The sequence below is a fragment of the Macaca fascicularis genome, chromosome 9 (assembly GCF_037993035.2).
Source record: "Macaca fascicularis isolate 582-1 chromosome 9, T2T-MFA8v1.1".
Taxonomy (NCBI): domain Eukaryota; kingdom Metazoa; phylum Chordata; class Mammalia; order Primates; family Cercopithecidae; genus Macaca; species Macaca fascicularis.
Window position 1 is genome coordinate 95,229,596 of NC_088383.1, and position 24,995 is coordinate 95,254,590.

Consider the following 24,995-nt stretch of genomic DNA (forward strand, 5'->3'; position numbering starts at 1 on the left):
TGATTCCCTCTGCCTCTGTTCTTCTCTAATTAGGGCTCCTTTAGTCACCATGCACCTGTTTAAGCTTCTTTTACTCCTCTATTGTTTCTGTGAAAGCAATAACTGCTTCTGGTTCCCTCCTTTACCCTCTCTTTGCCATTACAGAAAATTTTAGAAATGTGCAGGAGTTCATAGTCAATTTAGTCAGATAAAAGTTGATCCTTGGAAATGGATTACTTTTGTTGGAGTTGGGGCAAGCGAAAGTATGGCTTGGCTGAAAAGAGGCCATGGAAGAGAGGAACAAGGGATTAGATTGCTTGAAACACAGTAGTAGTGAAGAGGTTCTGCAAGAAGTCATTACTATGTCAGACCTCATTAATTACTAATCTTTTCATTCATTCATTCATTCATTTATAACAATAAATGTTTATTGAGTGTATATTATATTCCAGGCCACAGTTTCTTCCCTCATATAACTTGCATTCTAGAGCAGGCAGAAAATTAATTTCAGATAATATGATAACATACACCTTAGAAAGGTATCTGATTTGTACTTGGAGAAAAGATATACATCCTGGAGAATTTACATTTTAGTTGAGATCTGATCTGAAGAGTAGTAGAAAGGGACACCCAAGCAAAGATGTTCAATGCCTGTGTGTTTGTGTGTGTGTATGGTGGTTGGGGGGAGAGAGGGGGAAAGGGGGAGGGAGAGGGGGAGAGAGAGAGAGAGAGAGAGAGAGAGAGAGAGAGAGAGAGAGAGAGAGAGAGAGATTGAGAGAGAGAGAGAAAGGAAGGGAAGCAGACTCCATTACAGGCCAATAAAACCAGCATGGGAAGAAGACCAGAGGCAAGAGATGAGACATTAATGGTCTTATTAAAGAGTTTTGGCATTATCATAAATGCAGTCTGAATCAATTAAAAGAAGAGAGACACAATTGGTTTGTTTGAAAAATAACTCTGGGTGCAATCTGTTAAAAATGAATTTAAGCAGGGCAAGAATGAAGCTGAGAGACTAGTCACAGAGCTGTTACTATGATGTAGGCACAAAGTGATGAGAACAAGAATAAGGTGATTAAGGTGAAAGCAAAGGATCAATAGAGAAAGGTCTGTTGAAGGACAAACTGATAGAACTAGCTTGGATTTTCTGTCTTCCATCTGTAGCATCTCTAATACCTGTCAGTGAAAGCATGGGAAAGCATGTTCACTGATGTATTTGAGAAACATGGAAGCTGCCTAGCACTTCAGTACTATTACTTTTAGAAACCCAGAAAAAATATTTGAAATAATTTTATACAAACATTTTGGATAAACAGGGAAAACGGATGGGCATTCATGATGGGTGAGCACCTCGCTATGTTCCACACAGTCAACATGTGCTAAGCTTTTTTCTCTTCACAGTCAGAAGACCAGAGCAGTTAGAAATTATGCGGGTTTAAACCTCAGGTTTACCATTTTCCTGCTGGGTGACTTCAGGCAATTCACTTAGCCACTTGTATCTTAGTAAAACTGAGGGTGATAACAGTATCTTCCTCATAGTTATATTGTAGAGACTACTGAGTTAATTCATAAACTGCTTGAAACAGTGCCTGGCACATAGTAAGCACTAACATGAGCTAAGTTTACTATCTTCATAGCAATTAAGAAAACCAATACTGAAGGTTGAATTAGGTAGCTAGTGTCACACATTGAGTAGATGACTAGGCTGAGATTTGAGTTTACATTATCTGCAAAACCCAAGCTTTTTCCACTTCAGTCATGGGCATGAACACTGAGTAGACTTATACCAGCTTCTTTAAGAGATGACTTTAAGAAAGTAGTTAAAAATGTCATATCTTCAGTTAAGACCACGATGTCCACCCACCGTTGTGTGGCTTTTGGCAAGTTATGTAAACTGCCTGAACCTCAGTATCCTCATCTTTAAGATGAGATAATAATTGTACCTACTTCATACAGCTGTTAGGAGGTTAAAAGAGATAGAACTCTCTGCTCTAGTTAGCACTGAATGATGTTGACTATCACTGATCCCTGTTCTACTCTACAGTGATGGAGACATCAGAGAGACCAACAGAGGCTTGCCTGGGTCACTCAGAACTTAGGACTGTTTCCACAGGGCACAAGTAGAGTGGTCTCTCATATTTTCCCAAATCGTGGTTCCTTCTAGGCAAAGATGCCAATGATTGAGGCCACCAAGATGATATGAAAAAGTAACTACTCTGATAGATTCAGTGGATGAACAGTAGGTCAACAGAAGCCAGAAACTCACTCTCCCTCTCCATAAGAGTTTCCCTACAGTCGCTGGGTTAACTTCATCTTCATTTTTTTAATACTACTGAAACTTGTGCCTTTTTTTTTTTTTTAATTTTTGTACTCTTTTTTCCTTTTTAATTTATACTTTAAGTTCTAGGGCACATGTTCACAATGTGCAGTTTGATAGACATGCATACATGTGCCATGTTGGTATGCAGCACCCATCAACTCGTCATTTACATTAGGTATATCTCCTAATGCTATCTCTCCCCTCTCCCCCCCACCCAATGACAAGCCCCGGTGTGTGATGTTTCCTTCCTGTGTCCAGGTGTTCTCACTGTCCAATTCCCACCTATGAGTGAGAACATGTGGTGCTTGGTTTTCTGTTCTTGCAATAGTTTGCTGAGAATGATGGTTTACAACCGCATCCATGTCCCTACAAGGGACATGAACTCATCGTTTTTTATGGCTGCATAGTATTCCATGGTGTATATGTACCACATTTTCTTAATCCAGTCTGTCATTGATGGACATTTGGGTTGGTTCCAAGTCTTTGCTATTGTGACTAGTGCCGCAATAAACATAAGTGTGCATGTGTCTTTATATCAGCATGATTTATAATCATTTGGGTATATACCCAGTAATGGGATAGCTGGGTCAAATGGTATTTCTAGTTCTAGATCCTTGAGGAATCACCACACTGTCTTCCACAATGGTTGAACTGGTTTACAGTCCCACCAATGGTAAAAAAGTGTTACTATTTCTCCACATCCTCTCCAGCACCTGTTGTTTCCTGACTTTTTAATAATTGCCATTCTAACTGGAGTGAGAAGGTATCTCATTGTGGTTTTGATTTGCATTTCTCTGATGGCTAGTGATGATGAGCATTTTTTCATGTGTCTGCTGGCTGCATAAATGTGTTCTTCTGAGAAGTGTCTGTTCATATCCTTTGCCCACTTTTTGATGGGGTTGTTTGTTTTTTTCTTGTAAATTTGTTTGAGTTCTTTGCAGATTCTGGATATTAGCCCTTTGTCAAATGAGTAGACTGCAAAAATTTTCTCCCATTCTGTAGGTTGCCTGTTCACTCTGATGGTAGTTTATTTTGCTGTGCAGAAGCTCTTTAGTTTAATTAGATCCCATTTGTCAATTTTGGCTTTTGTTGCCGTTGCTTTTGGTGTTTTAGACATGAAGTCCTTGCCCATGACTATGTCCTGAATGGTATTGCCTAGGTTTTCTTCTAGGATTTTTATGGTTATAGGTCTAACATTTAAGTCTCTAATACATCTTGAATTAATTTTTGTCTAAGGAGTAAGGAAGGGATCCAATTTCAGCTTTCTACTTATGGCTAGCCAGTTTTCCCAGCACCATTTATTAAATAGGGAATTCATTCCCCATTTCTTGTTTTTGTCAGGTTTGTCAAAGATCAGATGGTTGTAGATGTGTGGTATTACTTCTGAGGGCTCTGTTCTGTTCCATTGGTCTATATCTCTGTTTTGGTACCAGTACCATGCTGTTTTGATTACTGTAGCCTTGTAGTATAGTTTGAAGTCAGGTAGCATGATGCCTCCAGCTTTGTTCTTTTGGCTTAGGATTGTCTTGGCAATGTAGGCTCTTTTTTGGTTCCATATGAACTTTAAAGCAGTTTTTTCCAATTCCATGAAGAAAGTCATTGGTAGCTTAAGGGGGTTGGCATTGAACCTATAAATTACCTTGGGTAGTATGGCCATTTTCAAGACATTGATTCTTCCTATCCATGAACATAGAATGTTCTTCTATTTGTTTGTGTCCTCTTTTATTTCATTGAGCAGTGGTTTGTAGTTCTCCTTGAAGAGTTCCTTCACATCCCTTGTAAGTTGGATTCCTAGGTATTTTATTCTCTTTGAAGCAATTGTGAATTGGAGTTCAGTCATGATTTGGCTCTCTGTTTGTCTGTTATTGGTGTATAAGAACGCTTGCGATTTTTGCACATTGATTTTGTATCCTGAAACTTTGCTGAAGTTGCTTATCAGCTTAAGGAGATTTTGGGCTGAGATGATGGGGTTTTCTAAATATACAATCATGTCATCTGCAAACAGGGACAATTTGACTTCTTCTTTTCCTACTTGAATACCCTTTATTTCTTTCTCATGACTGATTGCCCTGGCCAGAACTTCCAACACTATGTTGAATGGGAGTGGTGAGAGAGGGCATCCCTGTCTTGTGCCAGTTTTGAAGGGGAATGCTTCCAGTTTTTGTCCATTCAGTATGATATTGGCTGTGGGTTTGTCATAAACAGCTCTTATTATTTTGAGATATGTTCCATCAATACCGAATTTATTGAGAGTTTTTAGCATGAAGGGCTGTTGAATTTTGTCAAAGGCCTTTTCTGCATCTATCCAGATAATCATGTGATTTTTGTCTTTGGTTCTGTTTATATGCTGGATTATGTTTATTGATTTGCATATGTTGAACCAGCCTTGCATCCCAGGGATGAAGCCCACTTGATCATGGTGGATAAGCTTTTTGATGTGCTGCTGGATTCGGTTTGCCAGTATTTTATTGAGGATTTTTGCATCGATGTTCATCAGGGATATTGATCTAAAATTATCTTTTTTTGTTGTGTCTCTGCAAGGCTTTGGTATCAGGATGATGTTGGCCTCATGAAATGGGTTAGCGAGGATTTCCTCTTTTTCTATTGATTGGAATAATTTCAGAAGGTATGGTACCAGCTCCTCCTTGTACCTCTGGTTGAATTCGGCTGTGAATCCATCTGGTCCTGGACTTTTTCTGGTTGGTAGGCTATTAATTATTACATCAACTTCAGAGCCTGGTATTGGTCTATTCAGGGATTCAACTTCTTCCTGGTTTAGTCTTGGGAGAGTGTAAGTGTCCAGGAAGTTATCCATTTCTTCTAGGTTTTCTAGTTTATTTGTGTAGAGGTGTTTATAGTACACTCTGATGGTAGTTTGTATTTCTGTGGGGTCAGTGGTGATATCACCTTTATCATTTTTTATTGTATCTATTTGATTCTTCTCTCTTTTCTTCTTTATTAGTCTTGCTGGCAGTCTATCAATTTCATTAATCTTTTCAGAAAAACAGCTCCTGGATTCATTGATTTTTTTGAAGGTTTTTTTGTGTCTCTGTCTCCTTCAGTTCTGCTCTGATCTTAGTTATTTCTTGCCTTCTGCTAGCTTTTCAATGTGTTTGCTCTTGCTTCTCTAGTTCTTTAAATTGTGATGTTACGGTGTCAATTTTAGATCTTTCCTACTTTCTTTTGTGGGCATTTAGTGCTATAAATTTCCCTCTACACACTGCTTTAAATGTGTCCCAGAGATTCTGGTATGTTGTATCTTTGTTCTCATTGGTTTCAAAGAACACCTTTATTTCTGCCTTGATTTCGTTATGTACCCAGTGGTCATTCAGGAGCAGGTTGTTCAGTTTCCACGTAGTTGAGCGGTTTTGAGTGAGTTTCCTAATCCTGAGTTCTAGTTTGATTTCACTGTGGTCTCAGAGACAGTTTGTTATAATTTCTGTTCTTTTTCATTTGCCGAGGAGTGCTTTACTTACAACTCTGTGGTCAATTTTGGAATAAGTGCAATGTGATGTTGAGAAGAATGTATATTCTGTCGATTTGGGGTGGAGAGTTCTGTAGATGTCTATTAGGTCTGCTTGGTGCAGAGCTGAGTTCAAGTCCTGGATATCCTTGTTAACTTTCTGTCTCGTCGATCTGTCTCATACTGACAGTGGGGTGTTAGTCTCCCATTATTATTGTGTGGTAGTCTAAGTCTCTTTGTAGGTCTCTAAGGACTTGTTTTATGAATCTAGGTGCTCCTGTATTGGGTGCATATATATTTAGGCTAGTTAGTTCTTCTTGTTGAATTGATCCCTTTACCATTATGTAATGGCCTTCTTTGTCTCTTTTGATTTTTGTTGGTTTAAAGTCTGTTTTATCAGAGACTAGGATTGCAACCCTTGCCTTTTTTTGTTTTCCATTTGCTTGGTAGATCTTCCTTCATCCCTTTATTTTGAGCCTATGTGTGTCTTTGCACGTGAGTTGGGTCTCCTGAATAAAGCACACTGATGGGTCTGACTCTTTATCCAATTTGCCAGTCTGTGTCTTTTAATTGGAGCATTTAGCCCATTTACATTAAAGGTTAATATTGTTGTATGTGAATCTGATCCTGTCATTATGATGTTAGCTGGTTATTTTGCTTGTTAGTTGCAAATTCTTTTCTTTGAGAATGTTGAATATTGGTCCCCACTCTCTTCTAGCTTGTAGGGTTTCTGCCAAGAGATCTGCGTTAGTCTGATGGGCTTCCCTTTTAGTCTGATGGGGCTTCCCTTTGTGGGTAACCCGACCTTTCTCTCTGGCTGCCCTTAACATTTTTGCCTTCATTTCAACTTTGGTGAATCTGACAATTATGTGTCTTGGAGTTGCTCTTCTCTAGGACTATCTTTGTGGAGTTCTCTGCATTTTCTGAATTTGAATGTTTGCCTGCATTGCTAGGTTGGAGAAGTTCTCCTGGATAATATCCTGCACAGTGTTTTCAAATTTGGTTCCGTTCTCCCTGTCACTTTCAGGTACACCAATCAGATGTAGATTTGGTCTTTTCACATAGTCCCATATTTCTTGGAGGCTTTGTTCATTACTTTTTACTCTTTTTTTCTCTAAACTTTGCTTCTTGCTTCATTTCATTCGTTTGATCTTCAATCACTGATACCCTTTCTTCCAGTTGATCGAGTTGGTTACTGAAGCTTGTGCATTTGTCACGTAGTTCTCATGTCATGGTTTTCATCTCTATCAGTTCATTTATGGACTTCTCTGCATTGGTTATTCTAGTTAGTCATTCATCAAATCTTTTTTCAAGGTTTTTAGTTTCTTTGCTCTGGGTTCATAATTCCTCCTTTAGCTCAGAGAAGTTTGATAGTCTGAAGTGTTCTCCTCTCAACTCGTCAAAGTCATTCTCCATCCCGCTTTGTTCCCTTGCTGGTGAGGAGCTGCCTTCCTTTGGAGGGGGAGAGGTGCTCTGATATTTAGAATTTCCAGCTTTTCTGTACTGCTTTTTCCCCATATTTGTGGTTTTATCTACCTTTGGTCTTTGATGATGGTGACATACAGATGCAGTTTTGGTGTGGATGTCCTTTCTGTTTGTTATTTTTCCTTCTAACAGTCAAGACCTTCAGCTGCAGGTCTGTTGGAGTTTGCTCAAGGTCCACTCCAGATCCTGTTTGCCTGGGTATCAGCAGCAGAGGCTGCAGAATAGTGAACATTGCTGAACATCAAGTGTTGCTGTCTGATTGTTCCTCTGGAAGCTTCCTCTTAGAGGTGTTCCCAGCCAGGTGAGGTGTGAGGTGTCAGTCTCCACCTAGTGGGGGATGTCTCCCAGTTAGGCTACTCAGGGGTCAGGGACCCAGTTGAGCAGACAATCTGTCCGTTCTCAGATCGCAAACTCCATGCTGGGAAAACCGCTACTCTCTTCAAAGCTGTCAGACAGGGACATTTAAATCTGCAGAGGTTTTTGCTGCCTTTTTTTATGGCTATGCCTTGTCCCCAGAAGTGGAGGCTACAGAGGCAGGCAAGCCTCCTTGAGCCGTGGTGGGCTCTACCCAGTTCGAGCTTCCTGGCAGCTTTGTTTACCTACTTAAGCCTCAGCAATGGCGGGCACCCCTCCCCGAGCCTTGCTGCTGCCTTGCAGTTAGATCTCAAACTGCTGTACTAGCAATGAGGGAGGCTCCATGGGAGTGGGACCCTCCGAGCCAGGCATGAGATATAATCTCCTGGTGTGCCATTTGCTAAGACCCTTGGTAAAGTGCAGTATTAGGGTGCGAGTGACCCAATTTTCCAGGTGTTGTATGTCATGGTTTCCCTTGGCTAGGAAAGGGAATTCCCTTCCCCCTTGAGCTTCCTGGATGAGGGGATGCCTCGCCCTGCTGCGGCTCTCACTCATTGGACTGCACCCACTATCCTGCCCTCACTGTCCTACATGCTCCAGTGAGATGAACCTTGTACCTCAGCTGGAAATGCAGAAATCACCTGTCTTCTGTGTTGCTCATGCTGGGAGCTAGAGGTTGGAGCTGTTCCTATTTGGCCATCTTGGTGCAGCTCATTTAGTTTTTCAACCTGTGACTTTTTATCTTTACATACATAGATTTTCCCTCTATCCAAACTGCCCATTCAACAGCTCGTAGTTTTACCTAAATTTTGGCCCTTGAAATATATTCAACACAGCTAAACTAAATTTTACTAAAAAGTTCTAAAAAGCTGATTTTTTTCACCTTCTTCAGTGTGATTTTTTTTTTTTTCATTGGCGGGGTAGAAAATTTGAATTGGTCACAAATGAGGTCCGGTACCAAGTTCTATAAGGAATAGCATGGCCCATTTTCCTCCCTGAAATTACGAACACCACTGCATGAACTTTCTGACATGGAACTGCTGTGAATTTCGTTAGGACCTCATTCTACCTACAAATAATGTTTTCAGTGTTGTGCCTTCCCTATAAAAATAAACATTTTCAAAGCACTTCAAAACTGGTCTAAGGAAAAGAAAAATCATTTCAAAAATCTTCGAAAACATACCAGGCATTTCTCCATATTTTTTAAGGGATTTGATTGATATCTATCCATTTTGATGAGGTAAGTCTTTCCCTTCATTAAGACTTCATGTCAAAAAATGTTTACCAAAGGAATATTTAGTTGAGGGCATGATAGTGTTTATGAGAGTACCTTGTTCAGAATGGGGGTTCAGTAAATATTTGTGGGTGATTATAATCACAATTAATGGTAACCATGACCTTTTTGTAGCTCCCCTTTAGGATTATACTTCAAAAACACTCATTAAGCCACACGAGAACCTAAAGGCCTACTAAAACCAGCTGACACAAGAAATAGTTCTTATTCATTTTAACAAAACCATAGATTAGAAAAGCAGAGAAAGATGATGGAGTGGAACTCTCCAGTGATTGTCCTTGCTCCAGGAGAAACATTGATTTGCACATATATCCATGCATGAAAATATGTTCACAAAAGCTATGGAACCCAGGTAAGAGGTCACAGTATCTAGTTGCAGCACAATAATAAAAAAGACACATTGATGATGATAGAAAGGGCAATTTTACATTACTCACATCATCCTCCCCCCAACCCCAGGTTGCGCAGCTAAGCATGGAAAGAAATACCATCTACTTGGAGAAAAGAGAGGAAAGTGAGCACAGGACTTTGCCTTGGACCTCAACACTGGGTCTCCCACAGTGAAACACAGCTGGACAGAAGCCCCCAGACCTGTATTTCAGGCTGGTACTCACAGACTGAGCCTCTAGAACACTCTGGCACCATGTAAGACCACACAGCTCCAGGTTTCACACTTGCTTGGTGAACCCAGTCTCCAGCTTGCACCACCATGGGGCTTACATCAACAGCCCTGGGCTCTGGACATCCCTCAGCAACAGGCAGTCCTGGCCTTAGTGGCCTCTGGCTTCTAGTGTGCCCTAATTCCATGCCAGGTACCTCTGACCCATGTTTCTAGCTTGTCCCCACTGGGCGGGCAGTAGTGGGTCTGAGGATTCTGGAAGCACCATCTGCCAAGGGTTTCTGATCCACCCCAGGACCATGCCTATGACAGCGAGCCACAGGCTTATTGAATGAAGCACCATGCTGGCCACATCTGCCCTGGCCTTCTGAATTACCCCAGGACTGCAACTGCTGTGGCACACCCGAGACTATGAGGAGCACTGTGCCAGCCACAGGTGCCCTGGCTTCTGATGAACCTCAGTGCAGTACCTGCCACAGGGCTTTTCCTAACAAAGCCAGTCTTCAAAGACTGGAATAAATACCTAATTCCTCAAGTGTGCAGACACAAGGATCAATAACTATTGGGGAAATATCATATCACTAAACAAACATAATTGCCTGAAAAAGATTCAAAATAATTGTTTTAAGAAAGCTCAACAAACTCCAAGAAAATATAAAGAAACAATTCACCAAATGAAGAAATCAATAAGTGACCAGAATGAGAAATTTAATAGAGGATTTGAAAAAAGTCAAACAGAAATCTTGGAAGAAAACAATACAAAATGAGAAAATGCAATAGAGGTCATTGACAGTAGAGAAGATCATGCAGAAGAAACAGTCTGTGAAACTGAAAACATACAGTCAGAAATATATGGAAATATACAGTCAGATGAGAAAAAAATATGAAAAGTAAAGAAATTCTTGTACTACTTCTAGCTTACAAGATGTATGGAACAGCAACAAAAGAGCGAACGTGGCCGGGTGTGGTGGCTCACGCCTGTAATCCCAGCACTTTGGGAGGTCAAGGAGGGTGAATCACCTGAGGTCAGGAGATTGAGACCAGCCTGGCCAACATGGTGAAACCCTATCTCTAGTAAAAATATAAAAATTAGCCAGGCATGGTGGCACATGCCTGCAATCCCAGCTACTCAGGAGGCTGAGGCAGGAGAATCGCTTGAACCCGGGCAGTGGAGGTTGCAGTGAGCTGAGATCGTAACGCTGCACTCCAGCCTGGGCGACAGAGTAAGACTCCATCTCAGGAAAAAAAAAAAAAAAAAAAAAAAAAAGGAGGAGCAAATGTACAAGTCATGGGAGTTAAAGAAGGAAAAGAGAAAGATAAAGGGGTTAGAACATTTCTTTTTAAAAAAGAGAAAGACAAAGGGGTTAGAACATTTATTTTTACAAAACAGTTGCAGAAAACGTTCTCAATCTGGAGAATGATGTATCTAACTACAAGGTCAAAAGTCTCCAACCAGATCTAATCAAAAAAAAAAAAAAAAAAAAGACTTCCCTAACACGTATTACAATCAAACTCAAAAATCAAAGCCAAAGAGAAGATCCTGAAAACGGCAAGAGAAATGAAGCAAATAACTTATACAAAATTATATTACAGCTAGCAGAAGACTTTGCAGCAAAAATATTACAGGCCCGAGAGAGTGGGATGACATATTTAAATTGGAGAAAAAAAAAGAAAAAAAAGGAACCCAGCTAAGAATACTGTAGCCAGCAAAGCTGTCCTTCAGAAATGAAGGAGAAATAGACATTTTCAGAAAAACAAAAGTTGAGGGAGTTTATTACCACCAACTTCATTACAAAAAATGCTAAACAGAGTTCTTTAAGCTGAAAGCACAAATACTAGTGAGTATCACAAAAACTCTGAAAATATAAAATCCACTGGTAAAAATAAGCACAGAGTTAAATTCAGAATACTCTAATACTGTAATGATATTTGTAAATTACTTATGTCTTTTGTATGAAGGTTAAAAGACAAAACTAAAAAAGATAGCTAAAATAATTTTTAAGAGATATGCAATATAAAAAGACAGAAATGGTGACATCAAAATTCAAAAAGAAAGGTGGGAGTGGAGAAAAAGTGTACAGATTTGTTTTTATCAACATAGAAGTTATCAGCTTAAAATAACCTTTTATAACTAAAGATTTTTTATAAGCCTTATGGTAACCACAAAGCAAAAACCTATAGTAGATACAGAAAAAGAAAAACAACAAAAACAAAACAAAACAAAAAAACAACTACAACAAAAGAAAACAAAACCTAAGAAATCAAAACATTACTAGAAAAATTCACTTAGCCACAAGGGGAGACAAAAAAGAGAAAGAAAGGAACAAAGGATCTACAGAACAACTAGAAAACAATTAATTAAATGGTGGCTGTAAGGTCTTATTTATCAATACTTACCTTGATGTAAATGAATTCAATTTTCCAAATAAAAGAAATAAAGTAGCTAAAGGAATAAAACACCAATACTCAACTATAGCAATGGAATACATCACCAGCAAACATATATGTATACAACATCAGAGTACCTAAATATATAGAGCTAAAAAAAATTAATGGATCTAAAGCAGGAGATAAGCTGCAATACAATAATAGTAGGCGAGGGGCTTGGGAGAGGTGGGGTTGGTTAATGGGTACCAAAAAAATAGAAAGAATGAATAAGATCTATTTGATAGCACAACAGGGTGACTATAATAAATAACAACTTAATTGTACATTATAAAATATCCTAAAGAGTATAATTGGATTGTTTATAACTCAAAGGATAAATGCTCAAGGGAATAGATATCCTATTCCCCATGATGTGCTTATTTCACACTGCATGCCTGTATCAAAACATCTCATGTACCCATAAATATATACAACTACCACGTACCCACAGAAACTAAACAAAAGAATAGGGGGGACTCTACCACCTCATTTTAAGCAATGGACAGATCATCCAAACAGAACATTGATAAGGGTACATCTTAACGCTTTAAATCAAATGGATCTAACAGACATATACAGAGCATGTCATCAAACAGCTGCAGAATACAACTTTTTTTTGAATTGTACATGGAGCATTCCCAGGATAGATTATATGTTAGGGCATAAAGCAGGTCTTAACAAATTTAAGAAGACTGAAATCATATCAAGTATATTTTCTGACTACAAAGGTATAAAACTAGAAATCAATAAGCGAAGGAACTTCAAAAAAGTCACAAATACAGGAAAATTAAATGACATACTCCTGAACAACCAATGGATCAATGAAGAAATTAAAAAGGAAATTTAAAAACTTCCTAAGACAAACAATATGGAAATACACCATACTAAAACCTATGCAATACACCAAAAAAAGTTTGTAGCAATAAATGCCTATCTTATAAAAAAGAAAAATTTCAACTAAACAACCTAGTGTTGCACCTCAAGGAACTAGAAAAACAAAAGACTAAGTGAAAAGTTAGTAGAAGGAAGAAAATAATAAGGACCAGAGCAGAAATTAACGAAATAAGGACTAGAACAATAGAAAAGATAACAAAATTAGGAGTTTGTTTTTTAAAGAGATAAACAAAATCAACAAAACCTTACCTAGACTAAGAAAAATAGGGACTAAAATCAATGAAATAAAAAATGAAAAGGGGACATTACAACTCATACATCAGAAATACAAAGGATTATAAGAGACTGTTATGAACAATTATATGCCAACAAATTGGATAACTTAGAAGAAAGACACACACAACCTACAAAGACTGTAATAAAGAAATTGAAAACTATAACAGACCAATAATGAGTAAGGAGATTTAATCAGTAATAAAGTGTCTCCTATAAAAAAAGACCCAATGGCTTTACTGCTGAATTCTGTCAAACTCTTAAAAAATAACTAATGCCATTCTCAAACTATTCAAGAAAATTAAAAGCCAGGCGCGGTGGCTCACGCCTGTAATCCCAGCACTTTGGGAGGCTGAGGCGGGTGGATCATGAAGTCAGGAGATTGAGACCATCCTGGTTAACACGATGAAACTCCGTCTCTACTAAAAATATACAAAAAATTAGCCAGGCGTGGTGGTGGGCACCTGTATTCCCAAATACTCAGGGGGCTGAGGCAGGAGAATGGCATGAACCTGGGAGAGGGAACTTGCAGTGAGCTGAGATTGCATCACTGCACCCCAGCCTGGGTGACAGAGCAAGATTGTCTCAAAAAAAAAAAAAAGAAAGAAAGAAAGAAAGAAAGAAAGGAAGGAAGGAAGGAAGGAAGGAAGGAAGGAAGGAAGGAAGGAAGGAAGGAAGGAAGGAAGGAAGGAAGGAAAGAAAGAAAGAAAGAAAGAAAGAAAGAAAGAAAGAAAGAAAGAAAGAAAGAAAGAAAGAAAGGAAAAAGAAAATTAAAAAATTACAGAGAAGGAAATACTTACAAACTTATTTTATAAGGCCAACATCATCCTGACACAAAAGCCAGACAATAACAAGATGAAAAAGGAAAACTACAGGCCAACATCCCTGATGAACATAGATACAAAAATCTTCAACAAAATACCAGCCAAATTCAACATCACATTAAAATGATCAGTCACCATGATCAACTGGGATTCACCTCAGGGAGGCAAGATTAGTTCCACATACGTAAATCAACAAATAGCTACATCTCATTAACAGAATAAAGGACTAAAAACATATAATCATTTCAGTACATGCAGAAAAACCTTTGACAAAATTCACTATCCTTTCATGATAAAAACTTTCAACAAATTAAGTAAACATAGAGGGAATATACCTCAGCAATATAAAAGTACTATAGGTCAAACCCACAGCTTATATCACACTCAACAGAGAAAATTAAAGCTTTTCCTTTAAGATCTGCAACAAGAGAAGGATGCCCACTTACACTACTTCTATTCTATATAGTACTGAGGTCCTAGTTCGAGCAATACATAAAGAAGAAGAAATAAAGGCTCCAAATTGAAAAGGAGGAAGTTAAACTGTCCCCATTGGCAGATGGCATGATCTTATACATACGAAGCCCAAAAGACTCAACCAAAAAACTGTTAGAACTAATAAACTCAGTAAAGTTGCAGGATACAAAATCAACATACAAAAACTCTAGCATTTCATATGCTAACAACAAACAATATGGAAAAACTGAAGAAATTGATCCCATCTATAATAGCTCCCCAAAATACCTAAGAATAAATTAAACCAAGGAATGAAACATATTTGCACTGAAAACTAGACACTAATGAAAGACATTGAAGAAGATCCAAATAAATGAAAAGATATCTCAGATTCATGAATTGGAAGAATATTGTTTAAATATCCATACTGCCCAAAGTGATGTACAGATTCAATTCAGTCCCTATGAAAATACCAGTGACATTCTGCACAGAAATAGAAAAGAAATCCTAAAATTAATATGGAACCACAAAAGATCCTAATGAGTGAAAATAATCTTGACTGTAAAGAACAAAGCTGGAGGCACCTGACTTCAAAATATATCACAAAGTTATTGTAACCAAATTATAATGATCCTGGCAGGAAAACAGACACATAGACCAGTGGAACAGAAGAGAAAGGGCAGAAATAAATCTCCACATTCACAGCCAACTGATTTATGACAAAGGCACCAAGAGTATATAAGGGGGAAGGGAGAGTCTGTTCAATAGATGGTGTAGGGGAAACTGAATATCCACATGTAGAAGAATGAAATTAGACCCTTATCTCACATCATATACAAAAAAAAACTAAAAATGATTTAAAGAGTAAAATGGAAAGCCGAAAACTATACAACTATTAGAAGAAAACTTAGGGAAAAGGTTCCATGACAGTGGCTTGGGCAATGAATTTTTGGATATGACACCAAAGGCAATGGCAACAAAATCAAAAATAGACAAATTACATCAAAATAAAAAGCATCTACATAGCAAAGAAATAATCAACAGTGGAAGAGACAATCTGTAGAATCGGAGAAAACATTTGCAAACTATATATCTGTTAAGGGGTTAATACCTAAAATATGTAAGAAACTAAGACAATTTAACAGCAAGAATACAAATAACCCCATTAAAAATGAGCAAAGTCTGTTCCCCAAAAACCTTTTTTGAAATAAAAAATAAATTAAAAAAATAAAATGTACCTAATATCCCCCCAAAATGGGCAAAGTTCCTGAATAGACATTTCTCAAAATAAGACAAACGAATGGCTAACAGGTATATTAAAAAATGCTTGACATCACTAATCATCAGAGAAATGTAAATTAAAATTCCAATGTTGTATCACTTCACACTTGTTAGATTGGCTATGATCAAAAAGACAAAATATAACAAGTATCAGCGAAGATGTGAAGAAAAGGAAATCCTGGTGTACTTTTGGTGTGAATGTAAATTAATACAGCCAGTATGAAAAACAGTATAATGTTTCTTCAAAAGTTAAAAATAGAAGTACCATATAATCCATCAAAGCCAATGTATATATAGTTATATACTAATATACACCAACACTAGGTATATATCCAAAGGAAATGAAATTAGTATCTTGAAGAGATATTTGCACTTCCATGTTCATTGCAGCACTATTCACAATAGCCAAGCTATGGAATCAACTGAAGTGTCCATCAGTGGATGAATGGATACAGAAAATGTCACAAATACGCACAATGGAATACTATTCAACCTTCTAAAAAGAAGGAAATCTTGTCACTTGAGACAACATGGATGAACCTGGAAGACACGACGTTAAGTGAAATAAACCAGGCACAGAAAGAAATTTATTGCATGATCTCACTCATATGTGGAATCTAAAAAAGTTTATCTCACAAAAGTAAACAGTAGAATGGTGGCTACAAGAGGCTGGAGTGGGGAGGGATTTTGGAAGGGGTTAAGATGATATTGATCAAAGGATACAAAATTTCAGTAATGTAGGAGGAATAAAGTCAAGAGATCTATTGTATAACATTGTGACTATGGTTAATAATATTCCTGTGTTCTTGAAAAATGCTAATAGAATGGATGTAAAGTGTTCTCACCACAAAAATGGTAACTACATGTGGTAATGCATATGGTAATTAGCTAGACTTAGTCATTCCACAATGTATATATACTTCAAACTATCATTTTGTGCATGGTAAATACAGTCATGTGCCACATAATGATATTTCGGTCAGCGATGAATCATATATATGACGGAGATCTCAATTAGATTGTAATGCTGTGTTTCTACTGTGTCTTTCTATGTTTAGACATATTTATATACTCATATATTTATCATTGCGTTACAATGACCTAAAATATTCAGTAGAGTAACACACTGTACAGGTTTGTAACCTCGAAGCAATAGGCTGTATTGCATACCTTAAGGGTGCAGTAGGCTATAACATCCAGGCTTTTGTAAGTATACTCTATGATGTTTGCACAATGAAATTACCGAACAATGCATTTCTCTGAACATATCTCTGACCTTAAGTGACATGTCTGTACATGCAATTTTATCTGTTAGTTCTTTCATTTAAAAAAAAAAAAATTAAAAAAGAAAAGAAAACCACATTTTTTGCTATCTTGTTTTAGATTACTTTTTTTTTTTTTTTGAGATGGAGTCTCACTCTGTAGCCCAGGCTGGAGTACAGTGGTGCGATCTTGGCTCACTGTGACCTCCGCCTCCTGAGTTCAAGCAATCCTCCTGCCTCAGGCTGCCGGGTAGCTGGGATTACAGGCGCACACCACCAGGATTGTCTAATTTTTTTTGTATTTTTAGTACAGACAGGGTTTCATCATGTTGGCCAGGCTGCTCATGAACTCCTGACCTCAAGTGATCCACTCACCTCGGCCTCCCAAAGTGCTGGGATTACAGGCGTGAGCCACCATGCCCAGCCTTGTTTTACTTTTCTTTAACCTGACAGTTAACCACTGTTGTTACTTTTTGGGAGCTAGGTAATATTTTTTTAGGTTCTTGATTAAATGGTAAATATTCCACAAGACACATATGCAGTATACATGCTGACTTGATTAATTTTTTGTAACACTTTTGTATTTTTGTAATACTATTTTCATGATCAACACAATAAATAAGAGACAAGTATCTTTGTTTGCAAGAAAACAAAGTTTCCCAAGCATAGTATGATTACATAAGTTTTACTATTTCTTAGCTTCTATGCACTAATTCTAACCTAATGAAAAAAGTTAAGATTTTTATTCTATGTTGAAGAAGATATTTAAGTAACTGTATTAGCACTTAAATAATCTGTGTCCCAAAGATAAAGCACTGGGAAAGCTATTATTTTTAACTCACATGACAGTCAGTGAGCTGAGGCTTGTATTTATGATAAAGAAATCATTATGTTGAAAGTAACTTTTGGTTTTACTCTAGCCTATCATTTCTTGCCCATACATCAAGAAAGAAAATTAGCTATTTTTTAAAGGCAAAGCTAGCAAACTTAAAATGCATCTTGCATATTCTCTGGAGTAATTACTTGAGTATTTTATCCATTAATTTGATAATTTGCAGGATATTAATGAAAAAAAATTTACTACAGAATTGATGTCATTATGCCCCAGAAACTTATTTACTCCTGTCGTCATAATTTTCAGAAATATGTGTCTGGAGAAATTTAAATAGCCGTAGGAATGCCAGACCTTATATCCAGACCCATGCTGATAAACTTGTAACTCTGTTATCTAAAAAGTGCTGTCACTTCAAAAATATGCAAGTTGACTTGAAAATTAAAATGAGGTCAGTAGTTGCATTTAAACTTCTTCCAGTCTTCCTAACTAATTTAAAGTATGAATAGTAAAATAAATTGAGCACTTGCAGACTATTACATTTCAGATATGAATCTGAGTTCTTTAATAGAAACACATAATCATAAGCCTATTCAACTGCTTCAGGTCTAGTGTTATTAGGCAATCCTAGGGACTTAGGTTAATGCTACAAATACCTAGTGCAAAAGTGGGAAACTCCTGACACGTGACACAAGATGAGACAGACCAGCAGCTTTCTAAAGTTGCTGGGCACCTCATCAAAGTCAGTACTCGGAAAACAGTATCCTCTCCCTCTCTTTTCTAAAACCAAAAATACCCTTTTCTCCTTGGCTTAGGCAGGTGCATGTCTCCCAGCAAGTTTCAGCACAGATGGGATGGTTTTCTAACTGCAGTAGGATGGTCGGAGCTGAGACTGGGTTCCTGAGGGAGTCTGCTGTCAGGCCAACGCTGGAGAAACAGGTCTTGTTGGCCCAGATGGGGCTTGCATCTCACAGCAAGTCCCTGCACAGCCAGGAAAGAAACTATAAAACTACTAGAAGAAAATATTGGAGAAACACTACAGGACATTGGTCTGGGTCAAGATTTTTTGGGTAAGACCTCCAAAGAACAAGCGACAAAAGCAAATATAGGAAAATGGAATTACAATAAGCTAAAAAGCTTCTGCATACCAAAGGAAACAATTAACAAAGGGAAGAGACAACCTACAATATCAGAGAAAATATTTGCAAACTATCCATCTGACAAGAGATACATTGAAAAACTTGACGAGCCAGGCATGGTGGCTCACGCCTGTAATCTCAACACTTGGGGAGAATGAGGCAGGTGTATCAATTGAGGTCAGGAGTTCGAGACCAGCCTGGCCAACATGGTGAAACTGTTTCTATTAAAAATACAAAGATTGCTTGAACCCAGGAGGCGGAGGTTGCAGTGAGCAGAGATCATGCCAGTGCACTCCAGCCTGGGTGACAGAGCAAGACTCCGTCTCAAAACAAAACAAAACAAACTCAAACAATTCAATCACTTAAAAAACATCATTATCATCAAATTTAAAACTGGGTAAAAGACCTGAATAGATAGTTCTGGAAAAAAGATCTACAAATGGCAACCAGGTATATTTCAAAAAATGCTCAAAATCACCAATTATTAGGGAAATGCAAATTAAAACCAGAAACAGATATCGTCTCACCCCAGTTCAAATGGCTATAAAAAGACAAAGTACTGGAGAGGATGTAAAGAAAGGGGTTCTCTTTTACACTGTTGGTGGGAATGTAAATTAGTACAATTATTATAGAAAACATTATGGAGATTTCTCGAAAGCCTAAAAAGAGAACTACTACATGATCTAGCTATCCCACTGCTGAAAGGAAATCAGTATATGAACGTGATATCTGCACTCTGGTGTTTACTACAGCATTATTCACAATAGTCAAGATATTCAAGCAACATAAGTGTCTATCAGTGGATACATGGATAAAGAAAATGTGAGATAATACACAGTGGAAGGAATCTCTTCTTTTCTTTTTTTTTTTTTTTTTCTTTTTTGAGACGGAGTCTCGCCCTGTTGCCCAGGCTGGAGTGGTGCAGTGGCATAATCTCGGCTCACTGCAAGCTCCGACTCCTGGGTTCACACCATTCTCCTGCCTCAGCCTCTCGAGTAGCTGGGACTACAGGCCCCCGCCACCACGCCCGGCTAATTTTTTTTGTTTTTGTATTTTTAGTAGAGACGGAGTTTCACCGTGTTAGCCAGGATGGTCTCGATCTCCTGACCTTGTGATCCGCCCACCTCGGCCTTCCAAAATGCTGGGATTACAGGCGTGAGCCACTGTGCCCGGCCCACAATGGAATCTTAATGGGCCATAACAAAGGATAAAATCTTGTCATTTGCAGCAATGTAGATGGAACTGGAGGTCACTGTGTTAAGTGAAATAAGCACAGCACAGAAAAGACAAACATCACATGTTTGCACTCATACGTGGGAGCTAAAAAGGCAGATCTCATATTGGTTGAAAGTAGAATGGTGGTTACTAGAAGCCTGGAAGGAAAGGAAAGTTGGAGAACAAAGAGTAGTTGGTTAATGGGTGCAAAAGTAAAGAGAGAAGCTATCAGTTCTAGTGTTCAATAATAGAGTATTTTATAGTTACACAGTTAACAATAATTTGTTGTGTATTTCAAAATAGCTAGAAGAATTGTTATATTCCCAACACAAAGAAAAAATAAATGTTTGAGGGGATAGATATCCCAATTACTCTGATTTGATCATTCCACATTGTAGATATGTATCAAAATATCACACACATCCCAAAGATATGTACAACTATGGCATATACATTATTTTATTTTATTTTTTAGACACAGGGACTTGCTTTGTCAGAGTTCAGCTATGTGATTATAACTCACTGTAGCCTCAAACTCCTGGGCTCAAGCAATCTCCTGCCTCAGCCTCCTGAGTAGCTGGGACTACAGGCACGTGCCACCATGCCCGGATAATTAAAAAAATTTTTCTTTGTAAAGACAAGGTCTCTAGACCCGTCTTAGCTTCAAGTGACCCTCCAGCCTTGGTCTCCCAAAGTGCTGGGATTACAGGTGGAAGTCACTGCGTCCAGCCTGACATATCAATTTAGAAAAAACAAAAAGATCATCCTTTTCCAGGCATTGTGAACTTCTTGTAAAATGCAGAAATATATAAGATTTTTATTATTATTATTATTATAACAACCAACCTAATATTCATGAAGGTCTTACTATGTGTATGACACCGTGCTAACTGCATTAATCTATTGCAGTTATTACTTCCATTTTGCAGATGAGAAAAATGAGGTTTAGGGGAGTTAAATAATTTGTTCTTTATTACTCAGCTGGAAATTACTGGAGTCTGAATATAGGTCATCTAATTCTGGAGCTTACACTTTTAATCAGTATTAAACTCTTTAATAACTAAGTCTAATGCTGACTATTTGAAGCAAAAACAACTTCTTGCCCTGATTTTTGTAATCTAGGCTAATTTTTCCACAATGAAGAGATGAAAAAGTAATTATTTCATATAATTTTTGAGGAAACAAATTACTGTGTTATGCATAAATATATCATATCCTAGCAATATTTTATTTGGTAATAGCATGCTCACAAAATCTTTTTGAGGTTTGAGGTTTAAGTTCCACCTCTGTCAATTAGTGTCTTTGTGAAAATAGAAGTGGTTTATTGATTTTTGTTTTGTTTTGTTGTTAACATCACTGAGCATCTACTTTTCCATATGTAAGTGAATCTAACAAATGAATATAATGACAATAAAAATGTCTACTATTTAGTTTCCATAGGGATTAAATGAGATAATGTATATAAAGTACTTAGGTCAGTGCTCAGCATATTGTAACTGCTCAATAAATGCTTTCAAATAATTTAAACATTGAGCATTAAAATAACAGTAATAATATTTGGTTGTTAGGAAGAGTATAAAGAAAAGTCAACCTTAGTGTGCATGAGCTTTTGAGGAGTAGAAAGAAAGGTACCCTTTAAGAAAATTACATTTAATGTGGTTAAATTACATTTAATTCAAGCTAGTAGTACTGTATCTAATTTGATAGACCTTAGTTTTTAAATAGGTCATCTAAATAACGGTCTTTCTGCAAAACCTCAGGAGATCCAAGTTTTAAAATACTATATTCTATTAAATTAGATGATGGATATCTAAGACAGCACACTTCTTGGCACATAGGCCTCAGAAAATGCTAGAACATATGCTAGTGAAAGTGTAGTTATTTATTCTATTACTATTATCTCGTTCTGTCTGTATCTGTATTTTCTCTGCTTCTCTGAGGCACTAAAATGAGAGCCTCACAATTGCCCAGGGAAGCAAGTTCTTGGACCTGGAAAGGCTGCAGAATCAATTTCAGGGTCAGACAGTTTTGTTTGATTTTTACAATCTAGAGACCAGCCTCATGTCAAACTGCAGAAAGAAACACATTCCAGATTTACACAAGGGTTAGAGAAAGACTGACTGACTGCATTTGCTCAAGATGACTCTCAGGATGAGAGATACACTTTTTTTTTTTTTTTTTTTTTTTAAACATTGATGCCAAACCTTCTTTTAGTAACGTAGAAAAGCACAGCTGTCACTGGCCTCAGGACTGACAAGCAAAATGCAGAGATTCCCTTTTTCCAGCTGAGATCATCTCCAGGTAAAGAATTACTCAACCAGGAATGGGAAGGTGGAAATTGTACAGTCCTGAACTGTCGAATATGGTGGCTTCACATAGCAACTGAGATCTTGAAATGAGGTTAATCTAATTGAGACACGCTATAAATGCAAAATATACACCGAATGACAAAGACTTTGTGTGAAAAATAGAATTTAATGTGATGCAAGATTTCCTAAGACTCACCATCTGTGGCTTACTAGCATTTATTTTATTTATTTTTTAATTTTTAATTTTTGAGGGTACATAATAAGTGCATGTATCTATAAGTCACATGAGATATTTTGATACAGGCATGCAATGCATAATAATCACATCAGGGTAAATAGGGTGTCCATCACCTCAAGCATTTATCTTTTGTGTTTCAAGCAATCCAAATATACTCTTAGTTATTTTTAAATGAAGAATTACATTAATTTTTACTACAGTCACCCTGTTGTGCTAGCAAATACTAGGTCTTATTTATTCTTTCTAACTGTTTTTCGTTCCCATTAACCATCCCCCCGCTACTACCCTTCCCGACCTCTGGTAACCATTCTTCTACTGTCTATCTCCATGAGTTCAACTGGTTTTAATTTTTAGCTCTCACAGATAAGTGAGAACATGTGATGTTTGTCTTTCCGTGCCTAGCTTATTTCACTTAACATAGGCTAGCATTTATACTGCATATTTTTAACTATAATTAGGTTCTGTAGAGTCTAAAAAGGGAAGTCATTTCATCTACTTTATAGATAAGAATAAGTATGGTTAATAGTTATTGTATGCTTCCTATGTGCCATGTGCTGTGCAAAGCATGTTTCATTCATAATTTCATTTAATCTTGCTCTATTAAAAAGTTACACGCTTAACTCCATTTTATAGATGAGCTAACTGAGTCTTGGAGGATTTAACATGCTTAAGATTACACAGCTGAAGCCTAGTTATGTAAAGAGGTCGGTTTGACTTCAAAGACCACACTAATACTAACTTTTTTCTATGGTCTCCCATTGAATCATTTGTGGAAAAAGCACTGAATTGCATTATATATACAAAAAAATTAAACAAAATGTTTTTATAATTCCTCTAAATCTCTGTGTGGTACAAGGATATCTCTTGCAGATAAATAGTTCTTCTGAAGTATCTGACCTTATCTGCTTCCTAGAAAATGCAGTCAAGTTGCAAATAAGGTACAGTGTTTTTTTCTGTTACTGAATAAAACAATTTGGGTCAAATTGTACCTGAAGGTACTTAGAATCCAATTATAGTTGATTCCTTGTTAAATCACTTATGCTAGTAACTGAACTTGTTAAAAGAGTAATTCCCAAGTATTTAAGGATAGAATGTTGATTTATAAAATACATTTTGCCTTTTATTGTATGTCTTTATTTTTCACGGGCACATTGTATTTATTGGAGAGACAGAGCAAGAAAGGACAGAAGTATTGGTGAGAGAAGAAGCCAGAGGCCCAGCCAATGTCCACCCCTTATTTGTTACTGACTGTCAGGTGTTTCCAGCTAATCTTTTTTGATTTGTGATTATTCTTTTTCGGTTGTTCTGGATTTGCCTGCATATGCTGCCATGGAAGTACTCATATGTCTCGGAGCGGACACATTCAAACACACAGGACACACCAAGCTGGAACTGGCCAGCAACTGGGGTAACCCAGGGGCTGTTCTCCACTTTGAATACCTTCTTCTGACCAGTTAAATATAAGTTTCCTAGTTCTGGGGGCGGAAGGGTCAGGCAGTTGCCCCGAATGTGGAGTTCTTTAAGTTGGGTAAGCTCCCCAGTTTCCCTAGGCTGCAAGATCAGGTTGTTATCCCTAAAGCTGGGTATCTGCAACTTTGTGAGCTTCCTAATATCTGGTTGCAGGATTTCAAAATCATTGTCACTTACCAAAGAGTGCACAGAAGGTGGTAAGGTAGATGAAGTTTCCAGGAAGAGAATTTTCATTCAAAGTGTACATCAAGTTCAGAAGGTCAAGAGCTGGGTAGAAAGCAAAATCTTTCAGGCAAAGTATTTAGCCCATTCATGCCCAGGTTCATGTGTTTGAGTTTCTGAAGGCTGCTGATCTGTGTGGGCAACTCCTCAATTTGGCTATTAAGGAAGTTGAGCACTTCCAAATTCTTCAGTTCTGCTGTGTTTAGTGGCACCACTGCAAGCATGTTATGGCTGAGGACCAGCTGTATGGTATGGGATAAGGAAAATGTGCCATTGACATACAGCATGTTGGAGATGACCTAGTCACCATGTCCACTTCCTGGCTGTCCACAAACTTTTTCAGAATCTTGGACATGGTCGCGAAGAGCAGCACCTAACAGCATGGGCATGGAATGACAGACTGCAGCAGGATGCACTTTTATTGTACTTCTGAAGCTATTTACATTTATTTGCTAGAAGAGCAACCTTTCTTTTTGAACTTGGCCAAATGTACAAAGCCATGGTTATCTGAATACTTATTTTATGACAGGGTAGTGATTAGGGAGATGGTCAACACGTTTTGGTAGAAAGATGCCTGGGAGATAAATTCCAGACTGAAACTGGAACTGTATCCTCATCTGTATGCTACTTCTAAAAGACGGACAT

The 24,995-nt window shown here is 37.6% G+C and overlaps 1 protein-coding gene and 1 pseudogene across 2 annotated transcripts in view; both read right to left on the reverse strand.

The window, feature by feature from the left end:
* The window catches only part of PRKG1 (protein kinase cGMP-dependent 1), a 1,337,040-nt gene that overhangs the window by 970,395 nt on the left and 341,650 nt on the right, over positions 1 to 24,995 (reverse strand). The window lies entirely within an intron of this gene.
* On the reverse strand, positions 23,776 to 24,723 carry LOC141407704 (ras suppressor protein 1 pseudogene; annotated as a pseudogene).